General features: G+C 40.7%; 1 protein-coding gene and 1 long non-coding RNA gene across 5 annotated transcripts in view; one reads left to right on the forward strand and one right to left on the reverse strand.

Moving 5' to 3' along the window:
- RASGEF1A (RasGEF domain family member 1A) overlaps positions 1–2,911 on the reverse strand; it is an 80,596-nt gene extending 77,685 nt beyond the window's left edge. Inside the window, exon 1 of the mRNA XM_061634953.1 lies at positions 2,680–2,911. The gene's annotated coding sequence lies outside the window, so the exon portion shown is untranslated. The remainder of the gene's footprint in view (positions 1–2,679) is intronic.
- The window catches only part of LOC133388731 (uncharacterized), a 96,936-nt gene that overhangs the window by 17,717 nt on the left and 66,565 nt on the right, over positions 1–12,654 (forward strand). For all 4 annotated transcript variants that reach the window (XR_009763894.1, XR_009763895.1, XR_009763893.1 and 1 more), the window contains exon 2: positions 8,644–8,742. This is a non-coding gene — a long non-coding RNA (uncharacterized LOC133388731). The remainder of the gene's footprint in view (positions 1–8,643; positions 8,743–12,654) is intronic.

Consider the following 12,654-nt stretch of genomic DNA (forward strand, 5'->3'; position numbering starts at 1 on the left):
AATGGAGGAAGGATATGTTTGTGCAGCGAAAAGCACATCAGCATAAACTTCTTAATTCATTCTTTTTGCTGGTATGGTCCTTCCTATGCGATCCTGCACCATTTTGTGCTTCATTCATTCCTCCATTACTGGAGTGGTGTGTGGGACCTAGGACCTGTTTTGGTGCATCAGCTAGTTCATCTAATCCAGCATTCACTTTCTAATAGTGGCTAGCCAGATATCTACCCTGTTGTTCGTCTCAGGATCTGGAATTCAGAGCTGTACTACTTTTGAATTTTGAAGAGCCCATAGCTAAAAATGGTTGATAGATCTTTCTCAATGAATTTGTCTAATCCTTTAAAATGTCATCTAGGATGGTACTCATTGCCACATCTTGTGGTAATACATTCCATAAGTTAATTATACATTTGATGAAAAATTAAGCATGCAAGGCCAGGCATGCAAGGCCAAAGTACATGTCAATGTAACATGTAGTTTGGCCCTAAGAATTGTTCAGCACCACCACCATCACAGAATAGGCCTTCAAATGGGCTCAAAGCTATGTTTGGCAGGATGACTCCTAAATATTGTATTACCTGCACTCTAGGCTTCATCCCACACACTTCATTTCCAACAGATCCATGGAAAAACATTAAAATCTAGAACAGGAAGCTGACCATCCAGTCAGTTGACATTCTTAGATTAATTCTAGTTAGTGGGAGAGAGGTTATCTAAGAATGTGGATGGTTGGTTTCCTGTTGGAGAAACTGACTAGACCAGGAGTTCCCAAACTGTGGTCTGTAGACCACCAGTTGTCCGAAAGCTTCATTCAGGTGGTGAATGTGGTGTGTCTGCATTAAATGTTCATATTAATTTTAACTGCATTTTCATTGCTTTTTTATTTCTTATATTGCATTTTGTTGTTGTAACTCTACAGAATTCAAATTGTAATAGGATAAAATGCAACATAAGAGATAAAAGAAGCAATGAAAATACAATTAATACAACATCCAGCACAACACATTAAAATTGCTACAACAGGCAGAAAAATCATTAAGTGATCCACCAAGATCCTCAGCAACTTTCAAGTGGCCCATGGGAAAAAATGTTTGGGAACCACTGGATTAGTGAACATAAAGACTTTCCAAGTCTGCTGAAAAATCTCCAAGGGCATATTGAAGCCCTATTGGATCCAGCAGCCTCGGGGGGGGAGGGAGACCATTTTAGCAGGTCCATCACCCTGTGGGACTTAGACAAATGGGACTTATTCTTGCCTACATTTTGCTGAAAGTATAGCTAAGTGATTTGACTGGGTAATGTTAATATAATTTTGAGTGATGAAATGATCTGAGCAGGAAGAAACTTCTTATATTTGTATCACCATATTTCTCTCATTGGCTACAAATGCTTACCCAAGGGACTGTTCATGTCTCAGCCCATCTGAAACTGGTGCATGCAAAGAATGTGAAATTTATATAAATTTGCTATATATAGATATGTACAGCTTGTCTCTCACTCTCCCCCTTTCTCCTGTGAGGTTTTTTTTTTTTTAAATGTGGTTTCTTGTTGCCCGTGTAGTGTTGTACATCCTCCAGGCATGTATATAAGCTTTGGCATTGAAAGTAGAGAGATGTGGGTACCTATGCAAGTAAACCAACTATACTCTCTGGTTTCAGAAATTAGCTCTTTCTTTGTTTAAGGCATGCTCTCAATCCCTCATCCTGAAAGCAGCACTAAGAGTTTACTGCACTGTTAAGGGTCCTGCTGCTTAAGAAACTCCCTTTACCTGACTTAACCCCGGATCTTAAGCCTGTAGGTTTACTGCTTGGCTAACAGCAGGGTTGGAGGGCTTTGGATAGGGAATGTGGTATGGCATCAAAGACTCCCCCAACCACAGTAGCCCCAGTCCAAATCAGGATCCCTGCAACTACTTTTTCTACAATAAAAATACAGCAAGAGTTTCAATCACATATATAGACTTCTAGGCATTGCATAGTAACAAACAGAGCTTTGCCAGTTAGTGTATATTTACTAGAGGGCTGTAGCCAAACTGCGCTGTAGAACACCTGTGTTTCTAAAATAAGGGTTTTTTTAAAAAAAAATTCACGTGCTACATTTTCAGATGTACCCCTTAAAAACATTATGTTTGAAGTGGCCCTCAGGCCCAGCCCATCTGATCTGGGGATAATGGTAAGAGTCTTCCCTTTACCAGGCTGTTAAGAATGATTGCATAATAAGCTTAAAGACTCTGAACATTTGAAATGTGCCACATAAACATTAAAAATGCAATATTTCCCAGATCTAGTTTACAGAGGTTTCCTTCTTAGCTATCATAAATGGCCCTCCCATTAATATATTCATTACCTTTAACAATAATATCTGTTTTAGTTGCTAATGGGGGAGAGAGAATAACATTCACAGATCTAGAAGGAACAATGCTCCTGGTTCCTCTCCTTGTACATTCTAGCTTGTGGAATCCCTGTTTACCCTTCTAAGAGCAGTAATTAGGGTTAGAAGAGGATAGGGAGTTTAAGTGTGGTATGCCCAAGACACATCCATGGCAAAAACCTGATACCAGCACCCAGCAAGACAGATCCCCCTTTCTTCTGTATGCATCTGATTCTTTAGCCACAAGCAGGAGAGGAAAGCCTATTTATGTGACACCCATTCAAAATAAACAGAAAAAACTTCAGTGCTCACCTTTCAGGTTACCTCCTCATGGCAAATATCTGTCTTACAATTCTGTCTGGAATCACCTGCCTGTGCTCAACTGATGAAGTTATCCCACAGTCCGTCTTTCAACCTGCTGCTAACTTCAGGTACTTGTTTGTTTTTTTTACAAAGGAGCAGGCAAGCAGCAAGCTTTGAGCCAAGCTAGGGAGCTGAATGGCTTTTCTTGCTGGTATGTGCTCACTGGATCTGGAGTCATTAATGAGAGAGGAATACTTCCACCTTCTGGAATCTCCTGAGGCTGCTTGCAGACACACTATCTGCAAATCTCTCCGGTTCTCTATCACTACCTCCCCACTCTAATTTTCCACACTGTTTTCCTCTGCTCCTGCCAAATCAGATGTGATGAAATGGTAATTTTTGCCGCTGCTACACTTGTTGATTCAGGAGTCTTATCTTTTGTATTGTGTCCCCCCCTCCCCCATAACATGCCACTTAAAAAAAGGGGGGGGGAATATCTTGTGCTGTTGGGGAACCTTGGGAGGAAGAGTAGGTTGAAAGAAGGCCCAACAGTGCCACCCTACGCATGTTTTTACTCAAGTAAATTCTGCTGATTTCAATGGGATTTATTCTTTGGTAAGGGTGTGTGGGATTGCAGCCTAAAACAATAAGCAAGACTATTTATATCATCAGGAGGTCACATGGGCAAAGGGCACATTCTGACACTGCTTTGTGGTGTGGGAGGTGTTACAGTGCTGCAGGGCTCCTCATCGGGTTTGGGGCGTTGATACTGCCTTAAGCTACTGCAGAAGCTCCTTTGATGCAAATGTAGCAAATGAAGAGAGTGTCACAAGAGCAGACTACAAGGAATTGAGATTGAGGCGATTAACATATTGGCTAAGTAAATTGAGAGAGATTTCTCCCATTTGCAAGAATTTCCACCAAACACCTCCTTATTAGTTTGCCCCACTGAGTAATCAGGCTGTTAGATGAGTTTATTTTGGATAAGTTCAAGACCTATGAATCAAAGGTGAGGCAAGCCAACTCCTTTGGGTAGCATGATGAGGCATATATACCTCTGTAATAAATATACAAGCAGATGGTTTTTAAAAATTGATTCTCCTGTCAAAATTTCTCATTGATCCTTCAAAAGGGGAGTCTGATGTAAGGTTCAGATGTCTTGACTAGTTCTCTAACACTGCAATCATCACTGGGTTTACTTAGAAGAAAATCCCACTGTGCTCAATGGAGCTTACTCCCAAGGAAGCATGCACTTCAAGGCTACAATGCTACATGGCTACACTTACATGGCAGCACATGCAAATGTCATTGAACACAGTGGGGTTTATTTCTGAATAAACTTGCATGAGACTGGGCTGTGAACCAGTGCTGATATTCTTGCTTGATTTTTGGTTGCCACTTTGTATTCACTGTATTTTTAAGTTCATGATCGCACTGTGTGTTGGGGAGGGGGTGTTTTCAAGCTGAATACGGTAGAAAGAAGGAACACAAAGCACACTGTAAATATTCATCTCCAGGAATGGAATGGAGTAATGGAAGATTAATCAGCATTGGGGATTTGCTCACTGGAGTCGATCACAGCAATTTGGTTGCCCATTGGAGGCTGCAACTAATGGTAAAATCTGTCAGTGGCATGGCATTGCACAAAATGTACATGTCAGGTCATAGTTGACTTAAGCTGACCCATGGATTTGCACTGTGGATTCAAAGCATAGATGTGCTTTATAGAAGCTGGTGTAGCTCAGGCTGAAGTGAGGTGAAGGAGATGAGCAAAGACAAGGATGGAAGTAGTCAACTGATGACTGCTCCAGCTCAGCCAAAAGCAATGCACAAAGCTAGGTTCTTGTCCAATGCTCTGCCAGAGACCCTGTTTTAATGGCAGGGGCTAGCCTTGGAATTTGTGCAGGGAGGTACAGGCATGTTTGCATTGCATTGCCAGTGCTGTGTGTACTCCATCCCTTGATGAGAAAATGAATTCTCTGAGGTCTATAAAAGGTAAAGGTGTCCCCGCACTTGTAGTGTGAGTCGTTTCCGACTCTTAGGGTGACATCTTGTGACAGTTACTAGGCAGACCGTATATATGGGGTGGGATTGCCAGTTCCGTCCCCGGCCTTTCTTTACCCCCCAGCATATGCCGGGTACTCATTTTACTGACCACAGATGGATGGAAGGCTGAGTGGACCTCGACCCCTTTTACCGGAGATTCGACTTCCTCCTTCCGTTGGAATCGAACTCTGGCCATGAGCAGAGCTTCGGCTGTGTTACTGCCGCTTATTGCTCTGCGCCACGGGTGATTAAGCATGCCTAAATCTCTGTTGGACTGTTGCCATAAAGTTTCCTACAGGAATGAGGAGAATATGCGCCATGTAGGATCTTTTGCGCCACGGATTACCTTATTTTGCAACTTTTATTTATTTATTTGTTTATTGTACTTCTATACCACCCCATAGCTGAAGCTCTCTGGGCTGTTTACAGTACTTTTCTTGTTTTGCTAGTCAGAACAAGGGATGCAAAAGAACTACGGAGGGCACTGAAGTCCCATCCAACTGGAAATCTTATTAACTTCCTCTTCTGAGATTTCAACTGGAATTGTTGGCACATTTTAAAGCGTAACTTTATAGCAATAAGGGCTAGAAACTAGGGATGTGCAGTGGATTCAGACAAATTCCAAATGAAACTGGGGTGTTTCAGTGGGATTCTAGATTTCTTTGAAGTGAAGGGAGATCTGCTTGAGGTGCCCTGAACCAAAGCAGAGCCCCATGAAGTGCTTCATCATGGCACCCTTATACATTAAAAAAAAAAAATCTGCAGACAAGTATCTGCTAAAAGCAAAACTAAAGTCTCTAATCTTACTATATAAAGAAATACCAGTGTGGTGAAAGGAAGAATTCCATTGTGACTGACATGTCTAGCTTATAATCAGAGTGAATAATTGACAAGGACTCTCCAATCCCAGTTCCTGGAGGGAGGGATGTTGATGTAAATATATAGCTTTGCTCCAACTCGCTTCTTGCTGTCTGGTAGTTCTGAGCCTTAGGAGCAATGGTGTCAAAAGAGTTCCGGGGTGTTGTTGTTGTTTTGATTGTGTGCACCTATTTACCTAAACCAGTTTACCTCTTTCCAGTCCAGTCTTTACTGACAGTTGCTTCTGAATCCTGTTTATTTACTCCTTTTTGATTTAATCTTCTTGCTGTTTGTGTTTTAAGTATTGCTTCTTGTTAGAGTCAGCATTATCCCCTCCCTTTAGAACAGGGACACACACACACAAAAACCCTGTCTGTGACACACAAAGGCTTGCTATTGTAAGCTTCAAAGCACCACACAATGCACACCATCATCATCATTATTACACAGTCACACCTCTACTGGTAACAATCCATTATTGTGACTGCTAATCATATGGCATTTACATGCTGCTGCTGGTAACAAACCACATGGTGCCCCCACCCCCAGCTACACCATCTGGTTGCAGTGTAGGAAGCATCTGAGCAGGATTAAGGTTCCAGGGCACTACACCACAAGCAATCTTAGAGCACATCTGCACAGAATGACATCAGTCCCTCTTGTATGGGGAAGAGTCAGAGAAGGCAAAGGGCAAGAGGAGCCCAGGGCAGAGCGAGAGTGAGAAGTCCCTCTCTGACTCTCAAGAGTTCCCTTCCAAGCAGCAGCTTAGGCAGGTGATTATGGAGGATGTGGGGTGGGGAATGTATGGGACCATGAGGTAGAAGTTTCCAATACCAACCAAGATCACCAACTACATTGTTGACATTGGATAACCAGATGCTCACCCTAGCTGAATCCAAAAGGTTGCTGGATCACATAGTCTCTTTTTATACTCTGCCATACTTGGGGAAGGCAGTAAAGTACAGCCAGACCTTACAATGTGGGGAGCAGTAAAGTAAAGCCAATGCTTCCAGACTCCTACAAACAGGGTGCAGTAAAGCAAAACCATTGTTGCTACCCTTACAATCTGGGGATGTTGTAAAGTGAATAAATCATTTAAAATACAGAGATCAAAACAAACAAAACCAAAAGGAGAAAAGTGAATCCCTTGCAATTCTTCTTGTCCCCCTTCCAAAATTAAATTTAAAGATGCCTAGCACAAAAACCTCTGGACTGAATTGTCTGTAATTTGGCAGGATTCTTACCTAGAGGCACCTCTTTTATGTGTGCTGTTTTCATAACAATTGCCCACAAAACAATAGCAGAGATGAAGTGATTTCTTTTTGAACCGCTCAAAAACTGTAAATTTGGCCTTTCATGAAAACTGTTGCAGTTACCCTCTTAAATTTGGTAGGATTTATCCTTTCAGGAGGGTCTACTATGACTGCAAATGACATCCCATTTTACCATAAAAATGTAATAGATGGGTCCCTATATATATATCTTTTTAAATACACCCAGACCCCCCCCCGGACTTATTTTTCTGCAACTTGGCAGGCATTATTCACTTTGGAAGAGCTAAATGCTGGCAAATTTCATCTACCTCCATCAAAGAGGAAACAAGTTTACAGCTATTTTTATTACCTCATAAAATTGTGTGTGTGTGTGATTTGTGTTTTGAAGCAGATTTGGCCTTGAACCTTCAGCTGAATCTGGCACTTTTCAGACCAAGGTGGGCTGTTTTCCAAAATGCCACATCAAGTCTGAACCAAATCTAATGGTCAGTGTGCACCCACTACTAGAAATGTCTTTTGAATGAAAATTGAACTGACAGCAAGCTAAATTCTATGCCCAATACCAGTAGCGTAACTAGCTTTTCATGTGCCCTGTGCAAGGTTTTATTTTTGGGCCCCTTAATTTTTTGGGGGGGGATAAATAATAATAAAACAAATACGATATAACAATTGTTTATAAATAATTTTCATTTCAGCAAATCCATTTCAGGGTCCCCTTCGTCCTGGGCCCTGTCCCTGTGCACCTGTTGCACCTGCCTAGTTACGGCACTGCCCAATACTACATTTTCTGGTGGGGGTATCATGCATTAACTGAGTTTGTTTTCATCAGGGGCTCCAGTTAGGCTAAAGATTCCAGCTCTAACCATGTGCAATGTGCCATTTGCTTTGCACTAAATAGAAAACTAGTAATGTGTCCTTGTCATAGCACTTACTGCTAAGAAAATAATACTTTACACATGCTTAGATGAAATTAAGCCATACGGTTCACTGAGTCTCTGCACCTCGTTCTTTAAAAAAATAAACAACATATTCAGCTTATTAAAAATGGTTTCTGCTCCAAGTCAGCCATTATAATCAGCAGAATAACGTCCTTGAGAATTAGAATGTAATGGGCCCATAGTATAGATCAGTTCAGTATTTGTAGGATACTATCCAGAGATTAAGCATCTCCTCCTGGCATCTGATATTTTATTTCAACTTTGGTGAAAATGTTATTAATTGATTTGGGCCCCATTTCAGATCTATAATTAATGAAAGCTGAAGGATGCCTAGGTTTGTATTTCAAGTAGACAGTTATTCAGAGCTTGGAAATGTTACTTTTTTGAACTACAATTCCCATCAGCCCAATCCAGTGGACATGTTGGCTGGGGCTGATGGGAGTTATAGTTTAAAAAAGTAACTTTTCCAAGCTCTGCAGTTATTATGCCTATTCCAAGGGTTGCTTCCTTGTACTTTTAAGCAGAGCCTTAACTAAGTACCAAAAAAGCTGGCAGCATTTAAAACCAAGCAGCATTATCTTTTAAATGAAATATCACATCCTTCAGTGAACCATGGACTATTTTTGTTGAATGCACCCCAAAAGTGTGAAAAGGTTCAAGCAGAAGGCAACCATTTCTTTGTTTTAGCCTTAGTACATAATAAAAATGGCATTAAATTTAAATAAGGCAATAACAGGAGCTAATAAAAGTATTAAGCATATTTCTAATACAATAAGCCCTGGTAAGTATACTCAGGGTTAATCCATGTGACAGTCAAGCCACGTGAGTTTAATACAATTCTGTCTTCTTTTAACCAGAGCCAAGACAAAGGAACCCATCATTTGTGTGATACACTTGTTATAAAGTGGAGATGGGGCTGATAAGAGTTGTAGTCTACAACATCTGAAGACCTCCAGGTTAGTGAAGGGTAATATACACTAAGAATTGTGATCTTTCAACAATATAGGTAAAAATAATTCACAATGGGGCAATGAAACTGTGTAGGGGGAGCCAATGTAGTGTCCTCCAGATGTTGTTGGAATCCAAGGGCTCATCTACATGGTGGTTTACTGTGCATTTGGCTGTGCATTTTAATTCGCATGGTTCACATGACGTTACTGGCACACAGAAGCTATCATGCAGTTTTCTCCCTGTAAATCCATACTAACCCAATCCTCTGATAATACAGAAAGGGAAGAAAAAAAGTTTTTATTCCCTTTCTCTAATGCTTGCAGAAGCTTTGCTCCAATGCTTTTAGGTGGGTGTGTCAATCGTTCCCTTCTCCATGCCCACTATCTCCTCTTCCCTTCTTTCATTTTGCTTCTTGTAGACTGACAAGCAACTTCTGGCTGCTCTCCATTCTGCTGGCCTTTTTTATGTTGCTGCAAACAGTGCCTTATTTTTCTTTTCCCATTAACTTGTGGGCAAAAGCATAACACTGTCCAAACAAAGATTCGTATTTTAGCTGTATTGTACCAGTGAAAATACAAATAATTGCACTTTTGGGTGTTTTTTTAAATGAAACCTAACTGCAGCTGGTAGAACAAACAGCATGCTTGGTTGCCAAGTAACTAGAGGGAGTGGAAATGTTAAATTAGAGGGCATGGTCATTAGGAAACTGCGTGATTGATCCTTCCTCTCAATGTGAATAGAAAACACCATGCTTGGAGCTGAGCCCTTATTGTGGACAGTGCAAATAGAAAACAGAGGTAAAAACAGCGTCAAGTATGAAGTAATGCTCCCATGTGGATAAGCCCCAACTTTCATCATCCCTGAACATTTGCTGTGCTGCCTGGGGCTGATAGGAGTCGGAGTCCAACAGCATCTGGAAGGTACCATGTTGGCTACACCTATTATAAAGTAAATTTCAATTGGATTCCTCCCAAAACTGCAGAGAACTAACAGTGCAATCATATACATGCCTACTTAGAACCAAGTCCCATTGAGTTCAGTGGTGTATAGGATTGCAGCCTAAGTTAAATTTAAGGTGGGTAAAGACATTTCTCAGTAAATTGCTAGCAATACCAGACAGCTTTCATATCCATTTTGGTACATGAACACAGCGTACGATGTTTACTTAGGGATTTGCTAGAAGGGCCAAATTTTTTTGGACATATACATTATCCTCTTTTTAAATTCAAGTTTTGTGGTAACTGCTCTAAAGCCAGTAAAATAATCAACTGAGAAACCATGCAATTAGACCGTCTGCCAAACCCTCTGCAGCCACGATAATGTAAATTGACAGGCTAAATTGGCATAGCTCCAATAAACAAAATTTTGGAAGCTTAAACCAAGGAAAGCAATAGGATTCTGTGGCTTTAATTATACAGTGTGTAGCATCTCCTTGGTGGACTTGGGGCCTCTGTCCAAAACCGTCAGCTGGAGGTAGTTGTTTTCCTTGCTGAGTTGCTAGTAGCAGTTCCAATCTTGCCACTTCAAAACCCAAAATATAAAACAAGTCTTTACAACTTAATTATGCCTACAGTAACTTATTTTGGCAGAAGCCTCAGCTAGGACAAGATAAATACAAACTAAGGTTGTAGATATGCTTACGATGCTTTCAAGTAACTGCTGGAAACATCTATACTGTTTTAAAGTCTCTATGTAGGGACTCTTGAGGAATTGATTTCCGTGAATTCTAGTGTAAACTGACCTGATCTACATAATGTATAGATTGGAATATAATTATCCTTTGAAATTTGCCCTTCTTTTATGTGATATAGCTCTTAGCACAAAAAATGTACCAAAATGTGTTAAAATGCACATTTTGGGGAAAAAAACATTTAGAAGTGTGTCCTTGAGATAAAATATGTATTTTAATATGAATTTCTGTGTGGATTTAAAAAAAACAAAATTCATAATTGAGTGGAAATAGGATGGAATGGGCTTATGAATGAACACATGTGAAACTGACACAGACTGGATCTAGTCTGATCCGTCCATCCCCACTTGTACACATTTAGGAATGTTGATGTTTAGAGTTTTGGTTCTTCAAATCACACCAGTTCTTGTAATCCAGCTACATAAAAGTCAGAATATAGGGATTTTTCTCCCACCATGGAGTACTTTGCTAAGGAAGTGTCTTATCCCATTAACCTCTCAAAGTCTATAGTTGTTGATCTTTTTTTAATTTAAAATAATAGAAAAGAACGAAGAGTAACAAGTAATCAATAAACCCAAGGAGGGAAAATATGAATGTGATCTCACATAATTAGACTAAAGAAAACAATGACTATGATCTCACTCACATCATCAACAAATTTCTCACTCCAGAAAGAAATAAAAATTGCCTAAGTTTTGACAAATTTGTTTTCATACATTACATTTTCTCTTGTTTGGATATAGTAGCATATACACTGTTGCTCTACCTGAAATTCTAAGGAACCATTCTAATGGGGTGGGGTGGGTTGAGATTCTTTTTCCCCAATACACTGAAACTGATATTTTAGTTGTATCAAGAGAATAGTGATCATTGTTGATCTTCAGTTTTCAGCTTGGACTTCTATCCTTCTGGTGAAAAGTCTATAATCTAAAGCCGATGCTCAACGTACTAACAATAATACTTAGCATTTACTTCAGGCTTCCCCAACCTGATGTTCTGCAGATGTTTTGGACTGCAACTCATTATTCCTGACATTGGCCATTGTGATCCAAAACATCTGGAGAACATCAAGCTGGGGAAGGCTGACTTACGTCATGCTTTTAGAGCAGCCTTTCCCAACCAGTGTGCCTCCAGATGTTGTTGGACCACAACTCCCATCAGCCTCAGCCAGCATTGCCAATGGTCAGGAAAGATGGGAGTTGTGGTCCAACAACATCTGGAGGCACACTGGTTGGGAAAGGCTGTTTTAGAGTGATCAAAGCACTCCACATACATCAGGGGTAGGGAACCTATTTCAGCTTGAGGCTCATCTATCATTGTGGAGAATCTTCCCGGGGCTGTTTGCCAGGGAGGAGTCAAAGACAAAAGTGGATGGAGCAAGGATACATTTCAGCTACACAAAATTCAGAGACTTCTACATACACACATATGCACATATGTCTTTATCGTCCGTCCGTCCGTCCGTCCGTCCATCCATCCAAAGCAAGCAAGCAAGCAAGCAAGCCGCATTGTCATAGTTCAAGGACACATTCCAGCTAGACAAAAGCACTCAAGAAGGGCATGGAGCAGGACCAATGAAGGGTGTGGCCTGAAGGGGGCATGGCCTAGAGAGAGTCCTAAGAGCTGAATAGAGAGCCCTGGAGGACCACATTTGCCCCCCAGGCTTGAGGTTCTCCAGTCCTGACATATATTATCTCACTAATCCTATTTATTTATTTAGTATTTGATTTATATCCCACCCTTCTCCCAGCAGGAGCCCAGGGCTGCAAACAAAAGCACTAAAAACACTTTAAAACATAATAAAAACAGACTTTAACATACAGTAGGGCCCCGCTTTTCGGTGGCCTGCTTTGCAGCATCCCACTAAAACGGCGGCTTTCAATTAGAGTAAGTTCCCACTTATACAGCGCTTGTTCCACTTTTACGGCATTTTTCAGGCATCAGGCACCATTCTATTGAATGAGTTCCACTTTTTGGAGGGTTTCACTTTCAGGCGGGGGTCTAGAACGTAACCCACCACATGAGTGGGGCCCTACTGTACATTAAAACAAAACATCTTTAAAAACATTTTTAAAAAGCTTTCAAGACATCTTTTAAAAAAAGGTTAAAAACATATTAAAAAGCAAACATATTAACCCTGAAGTGAACCCTGAAAGGTAGGATAGTATTGTCCCCATACTGCAGATGGCACGGAGTTTATAGCTCAGGAGAGAGCAAGATATGAACT

The sequence above is a fragment of the Rhineura floridana genome, chromosome 7 (genome assembly GCF_030035675.1).
Source record: "Rhineura floridana isolate rRhiFlo1 chromosome 7, rRhiFlo1.hap2, whole genome shotgun sequence".
Lineage (NCBI taxonomy): Eukaryota > Metazoa > Chordata > Lepidosauria > Squamata > Rhineuridae > Rhineura > Rhineura floridana.